We start from the raw sequence: 7,094 nt of genomic DNA, 5'->3' as shown, positions 1-7,094 counted from the left end.
CCGATTTCGAATCTACAGGAAGCTGCAGCATGAGCGCAATGACGTCATAGAGATGCTCACTTGCTCACTGAGCAGACTCAGAGTTTCCCTCCTTAATGACCCGGACTCCCAGCTTTGGTTGGCTTTTCAACTTTTGACACTTATTAAACTCAACTTCCCAGCAGAGTTAAATGTAATACTTACTGTGTGTGTCACACCCGGACTCAGTCCAACCTGGACCCAGCCTGACCTGAACCTGGCCTGACCCTACCCGAGTCCAAAAGCCAGACCCGGAAGAGCGACCCGACATGACCCGAACGCGACACAGGTCGTCGGGTCCCGTCGGATTCAGGTCGGATTGCAGGCCTTTGCAGAGTGGAGGTCAGATGAGCATTGAATTAATTTCAATCACTGAATCTAAACAAGAAGTAAATCTGCCAGGAATGGAAAACTTTGCTTTATCTGTGAGCTTGTGGCACAACGGTAGTGCGTCTGACTCCAGATCAGAAGGTTGTGTGTTCAAATCGCATCAGGCTCAGTTATGTTTTCCAGCAGATCAAGTTCTTGGATTTTATATCAGAAGAGAGTTCGATCTATTGGAATGTTCAGTGAATGGTTGAATTTCAAGATCAACTTTAATAGATTAAAGTCCTGATTTCTGGTTCCGTTCCATTTCCATGCTCAGTTCTTATTTCACACTGTTTTATATCAGAACAATGTTTCAGGGATGTGATGTGTCCATTGTTTGTACAATTGCTCTGTCACCCAGTGTGAGAAATAAAACACAAACCGCCCAGCGTGCGGCTCAAACCCATACCTGGCTCTGTCTATAGGCTGCTTAGTTCAGTTGGTCAGGACGCAGTGTTGATAACAACATGGCTGTGGATTTGATCCCCATGTGCACTGTCACATGGTCAGTCATGAATTTGACACATTTTTGTAACACTTAAAATCCAACTTTTAGATGCAAACAAGTTTACATAAAATGTCAGAGGGAACTTATTTTGAATAACATCCATTATATCTTTGTCACTGGTCTGGAGTAACACAGAATTCTTTCCAATTATCTTCCGTTTGCTGATAAACGTTGAACTCGTGGCCTGTTCTCGTTAATGGTCATGAGCAACAAAAACAGACAGAGCGAGTCTGACCGCCCAGAGATGTGGAAAAGGCTTCAGTTTGGGACAAATGCAGCAAATCAAATGTTCACCCTGCCCCAAGAGAGTCAAAAACTGGGGGAAAGGACACAGGGAGATAGAGAATAAGCTACAGCAGACAATGTAAATATTTCCCATTCTTGATATCTCTCTATTCCAATCCAACCTTCAGAGTTGGGTAAATAATTTCAGTGTAAATTGTGCAGCTCAAGAGTCAAAACCAAAAGGCGATGCAGAAGAAAGGAGAACTGCCAAAACCCCAGATTGAACCAGGGATCTTCAGTCTAACACTCTCCCAACTGAGCTATTTCAGTCACACAGGCTTGGGATGATAAGTGGCAAGTAACATTCGCACCACACAAGTGCCAGGCAATGAATATCTCCAACAAGAGAGAATCTAACCATCTCCCCTTGACATTCAATAGCATTACAATCACTGAATCCAGCACTATCAACATTATGGGGGTTACCATGGGGAGCCATACAAATAACGTAGCTACAAGAGCAGGTCAGAGGCTTGGAATCCTGAGGCGAGTAATTACAGTGCAGCTGTTGGCTCCACCCCAGGGGCTGAATTTGTTCTGTAAACCATGAAGCAGCTTCCTCTCAAATCCCAGGTTTATCAATAAATCCTCTTACAAAAGCCCCAAAGTGTGATATATTCCTCTCACTCATCCATGACTCTTGACTCCCCAAAGCCTGTCCACCATCCACAGGGCACAAGTCAAGAGTGTGATGGAATACTCTCCACTTGCCTGGATGGGTGCAATTCCAACTCAAGAATCTCAACACCGCCAGGCCAAAGCAGCCCGCATGATTGGCACCCCATCTGCAAACATTCACTCCCTTCACCATCGACGCACAGTTGCAGAGTGTGTACCGTCTACAAGATGCACTGCAGCAATGCACCACGACTCCTTAGACAGCACCTTCCAAACCAGTGACCTTTAACACCTCGAAGGGCAAGGGCAGCAAATGCAGGGGATACCACCACATGAAAGTTCCCCTCCAAGCCACACACCATCCTGACTTGGAACTATATCGCCGTTCCTTCACTGTCGCTGGGTCAAAATCCTGGAACTCCCTTTCTCACAGCACTGTGGGTGTACCTACCCCACATGGACTGTAATGGTTCAAGAAGGCAGCTCACCACCACCTTCTCATGGTCAATAAATGCTGGCCGAGCCAGCGATGCCCACATCGCATGAATGAATGAACAAAAAAGTGAAGTATCCCTTGTGTCATTGTTTTGGTAGAAAATATAACCCTGGTGGAATTGTCCCTCCCAATCACACCTCGCTTCATAGAACATAGAAAATGGAGAAAAATTATGGCACAGAATGAGACCATTTAGCAATCGTGTCTGTGCCAGCTGAAAAAGAGCGATCCAGCCCAATCCCACTTTCCAGGTCTTGGGAATGGGATCTGAACAGATCTCAGAGCTCACATTATGTGAATGTTCTGTTGAAGTATTGGTGAGCTGATATATCAGGGGAGATTCACACTGTTAGACACAGTGTGAAATACATTCAAGTATTTATAAAACATTGTAACATGTGAGTAATATTCCCCATTGATTTCTCAGCACTGATGGATTGTGAAGTGGGAGACAGCCAGAAGTCTCACTGATTCACACTGACCATGAGCTGAAAATGAAATGAGATAAAGTTCAATCTTCAGCAGCGAGTTGCTGCAGAGAGGTAAGTGTCCTGAATCAAGAAGAGACTTTCTCATACTGCTGTTGAATCTCATTTCAAACACTCCTTGAACTCTCTGCCGAGGAATTCAGAGCTGGAGAATGCCTGTAAAATCAGCCTAAAAAGGAAATAACAAACACCCATCGTGGGGCTCAAACTCAAAAACTTGAGATTCAGAGTTTCATGCTTTCATCGACTGAGCTCACCAGGCCTGAGACAGTGTCCCCGTCCTGTCTGTTATTGGACGGTGCAGCTGTTGCCTCCACCCCAGGGACTGAATTTGTTCTGTAAACCATGAACCAGCTTCCTCTCAAATCCCAGGTTTATCAGTAAATCCTCTTAAAAAGCCCCAGAGTGTGATATATTCCTCTCACTCAACCAGAATAAAAGTTGCATCTTTTGCTCTTTTTACCTTCCAAACATTGACTTCTATTTTTCTCAGCATTTATTTCTCTCTCTTTTTTGTATTGTGCATTTCCTAATAAACATTTCATTTCAATTATTTATGAGGGATGAAATGAACAGAAGAGATTTTCTGCAATGGTACCAGGGGTGTGGGACAGAGTGAGTGGTTCGGATCTGGATTACACTGCCTGAGTGTGCTGGAGGCAGATTCAATCGTGGCTTTCAAAAGGGAATTGGATAAACACCTGAATAGAGAAAATTTGCAGGGTTACAATGAAAGGGCAGAGGAGTGGAATTAGCTGATTTGCTCTTGCAAAGAGCTGTCATGGACATGATGGACTGAATGGTCTCCTTCTGTACTGTAACCATTTGATTCCTTGATTCTAACTCTGTCAAAGTTGTTCTGAACTTGCTCTGCTCCAAGGAGAACAACCCCAGCTTTTCCAGTCTGAAGTTATGAGGAACCATGGGGAACCCACTGTAAACCTTCCTCCAGACAGAAATACAACTGTTCACCACTACACTGTGACCCAGCTGTTCACAATATACATCAATGATTCTCATGTGGGGACCAAATGTAGTATTTCCAAGTTCGCAGATGACACAAAACTAGGTGGGAATGTGTGTTGTGAGGAAGATGCAAAGCGGCTTCAAGGGGATTTGGACAGACTTAGTGAGTGGACAAGAAAGTGGAACATGGAATATAATGTGTAAAAATGTGAGGTTATCCACTTTGGTAGGAGGAACAGATGTGCAGATTATTTCTTAAATGTTAAGAGATTAGAAAGTGTAGATGGACAAAGGGGCCTGGGTGTCCTTGTCAATAAGTGACTGAAAGCTAACATGCAGGTGCAGCAAGCAATTAGGAAGGCTAATGATATGTTAGCCTCTATCACAAGAGGATTTGAGTACAGGAGTAGTGAAATCTTGCTTCAATTGTATATAACCTTGGTTGGTCTGCAGTTTGGAATACTGTGTGCAGTTTTGGTCCCCTTACCTTAGGAAGGATATCATTGCCATAGAGGGAGTGCAATGAAGGTTCACCAGACTTGTTCCCGGGATGGCAGGACTGTCCTATGAAGAGAGATTGGGGAAACTGGGCCTGTATTCTCTAGAGTTTCAAAGAATGAGAGGTGATCTCATTGAAAATTACCATCTATTTAAAGGGATAGACAGGGTAGAAGAAGCTATTTCCTCCGGTTGAGGAATCTAGAACCAGGGGACACAATTTCAACGGAAGGGGAAAGTCACTTCGGACAGCGATGAGGAGAAATTTCTTTACTCAGAGGGTTGTGAATCTTTGGAATTCTCTACACCAGAGAGCTGTGGAAGCTCAGTCATTGAGTATGTTTAAAGCAGAGATTGACAGATTTCTAAATACAAATGACACAGGGGATATGGAGATAGTGTGGGAAAAAGGCATTGAAGTGGATGATCAATCATCATCATATTGAATGGTGGGGTGGTCTCGATGGGCTGAATGGCCTACTCCTGCTTCTATGTTCCTATCAGTCTGCTAACTTCATATGCATGCTGTCATTGTCCCTTTTATTACATGGGCTTCAGTTTTACTGGCAGTCTAGTATGTGACATCATCAAGAAGGTTTTCAATAAGTTGAATAAGGAGAAATTGTTTCCAGTGGCAAAAGGGTCAGTCACCAGAGGATGTATTTATCAGGTGATTGAGAAAAGAACCAGAGGCGAAATGAGGAATGATTTTTTATCCAGTGATGTGTTGTGATCTGAAATGCACTGTCTGATCAGGACTTGAAAGCAGATTCAGTGGTAACTTTGAAAAGCAATAGGGATAAATACTGATAGGAAAAATGTACGGATTCCAGGAAAAAGCTGAGCAGCAGGACTAATTGGATAGCACAACCAAAGAGACAGCACAGACACAATGGACCAAATGGTCTCCTTCTTTGGGTATCAGTCTAAGGTTTTATGAACATAATGTTGAAACAATTCGCTGAGTTGGAAGGGAGATGAACCCAGATTCCGGGTATTCTAAACACCAGAACCAAACCAACTGAACAAGCCTGTTGTTTAATCTCTGTTTTTCACACCAGCTTCTCCTCGCTCTTTCTGTGTTTCCAGCCTGGTCTGTTCCTCTGACCTTCATTCCTGACACTTTATTGAGAATGGCCAATTGGAATGGAATACATTGGAATGGATTTTTCTGTCGGCGGCTGACATGGAGGGCAGACTTCGCACATCCACACGGCAAGAAGGCATTTCAAGTATTTATGAGTCCAATTGTCAGCAATTTTATTCACTGGATCCAATTGAACTAATAGCACACGGGAAGCATGGGGCTTCAGAGCCTCGCCTGGTTAAAGGAGGTGACTGGGAGGTGGGAGCTGAGTGTTGGCTTCACTGGGAAGCTGTCGGGTGAGGTAGCGTAACTTGGCAGCAAGGGTGGAGGGGGAAAGGGCATCCGGAATCACTGTCAGGAGTGGGGGCCAATGTGCCAGCTCTGCAGGGGGAGCTGCACCAGGGTGCCATTGAGGCAGTGCCACCTCAATGAGGGTAAATGTGAGTGGGTAAAGAGTGAAGTAAATGTGGCTGGGTGTTGTTTACTGTGAAGGCCTTGCACTCAGGGAGGGGCAACCTGTCATGGGCCTCATTCACCCTGGATTCGAGGCTCCCGTTGAGGAGGAGTAGAGAGGGAGGGAGGGAAGGGCAGGCACCAGCAGGGACACCACAGCAGCTTGGGTGCCCACAGGAAGGCCAGCCTCGAACAGGAGGCTGGAGAAGGAGGCAGAGGAACACGTCAGCCAAGGTTCAACTACCTGCAGATGTCTGAGTGATAGTGTCTCCACAGACTGCACCTCTCCACGGAGGTTGTCACTGATCTCTCTGCCATGATGCAGCTGTGCCCCATGGGACTTGGTGGGCACCTGATGCCGGTGTCACTGAAGGTCACTGTGCCACTGAACTTCTGGATGACCAGATCATTGCGGGGATCCACTGGAGATATGTGTGGAATCTCACAGTCTGTGGTGAATCAGTGCATCAAGGAGGCCACCAATGTCCTCTTCAGGAGGGCCGGTGACTATGTGCACATCGATCCAAACAGTCATGCTGAGAGGGCTATAGGATTCAGGGTCATCGCTGGATTTCCCCAGGTGTAGGGTGTCATTGACTGCACCCATGTGACCATCAAGGCTCCTGCAGACCAGCCAGCAGCCTTCAACAGGAAGGGCTTCCATTTGCTCAGTGTGTAACTGGTCTGTGACCATCACAAATGGATCCTACAGGTGTGTGCACAAATCCCGGGAAGCAGCCACAACGCCTGCATACCAAGGCAGTCGCAGGTGCCAGAACTTTTCCGTGGCCCCATGCACTTTCTGAGATGGATCCTTGGAGACAAGGGCAACCCAGTGAGGACATGAGTACTGACGCCTGTGAGGAATCCACACAAGGATGCAGAGGAGAGGTACAACACCTGCTGCGGGTCAACCCGAGTGATCATCAAGGAGGCCATTGGTCTCCTAAAGATGAGATTGAAGCGCCTGGATTGTTCCAGTGGAGTCCTTCAGTACGTCCCGGTGAGGGTCTCGTATATCGTGGTGGTTTGCTGTGAACTGCACAATCTGGCATTACAAAGGGGTGAGGTGTTGACTCGTGAGGAGATCATGGAGTGTGATGTCTCCTCTGATGATGAGGATGTGGAGGAGGATAATGCCCAAGCAGTGCCAGATGAAGGACCTCAGGCACAGCAGGAAAGCCACCATGAGATCCACACAAGGGAGACACGAGACACCCTTATACATTCACGTTTCCTTTGAGCCTTACCACCTTCTGGAACCAAGTCAATAAAGTCTTAGCTTTAATCAGCCCTGTTGTCACCTCC

At 46.1% G+C, this 7,094-nt stretch overlaps 1 non-coding gene across 1 annotated transcript; it reads left to right on the top strand.

Moving 5' to 3' along the window:
- Positions 1 to 445: 445 nt before the first annotated feature.
- Positions 446 to 517, top strand: trnaw-cca (transfer RNA tryptophan (anticodon CCA)). Its single transcript has one exon. It is a non-coding gene; the product is annotated as a tRNA-Trp (tRNA).
- Positions 518 to 7,094: the final 6,577 nt, after the last annotated feature.

Source organism: Heterodontus francisci, unplaced genomic scaffold (genome assembly GCF_036365525.1).
Source record: "Heterodontus francisci isolate sHetFra1 unplaced genomic scaffold, sHetFra1.hap1 HAP1_SCAFFOLD_61, whole genome shotgun sequence".
Lineage (NCBI taxonomy): Eukaryota > Metazoa > Chordata > Chondrichthyes > Heterodontiformes > Heterodontidae > Heterodontus > Heterodontus francisci.
Note: the sequence above shows the minus strand (reverse complement) of the source record. Positions and strands in the feature narration are given on the sequence as shown.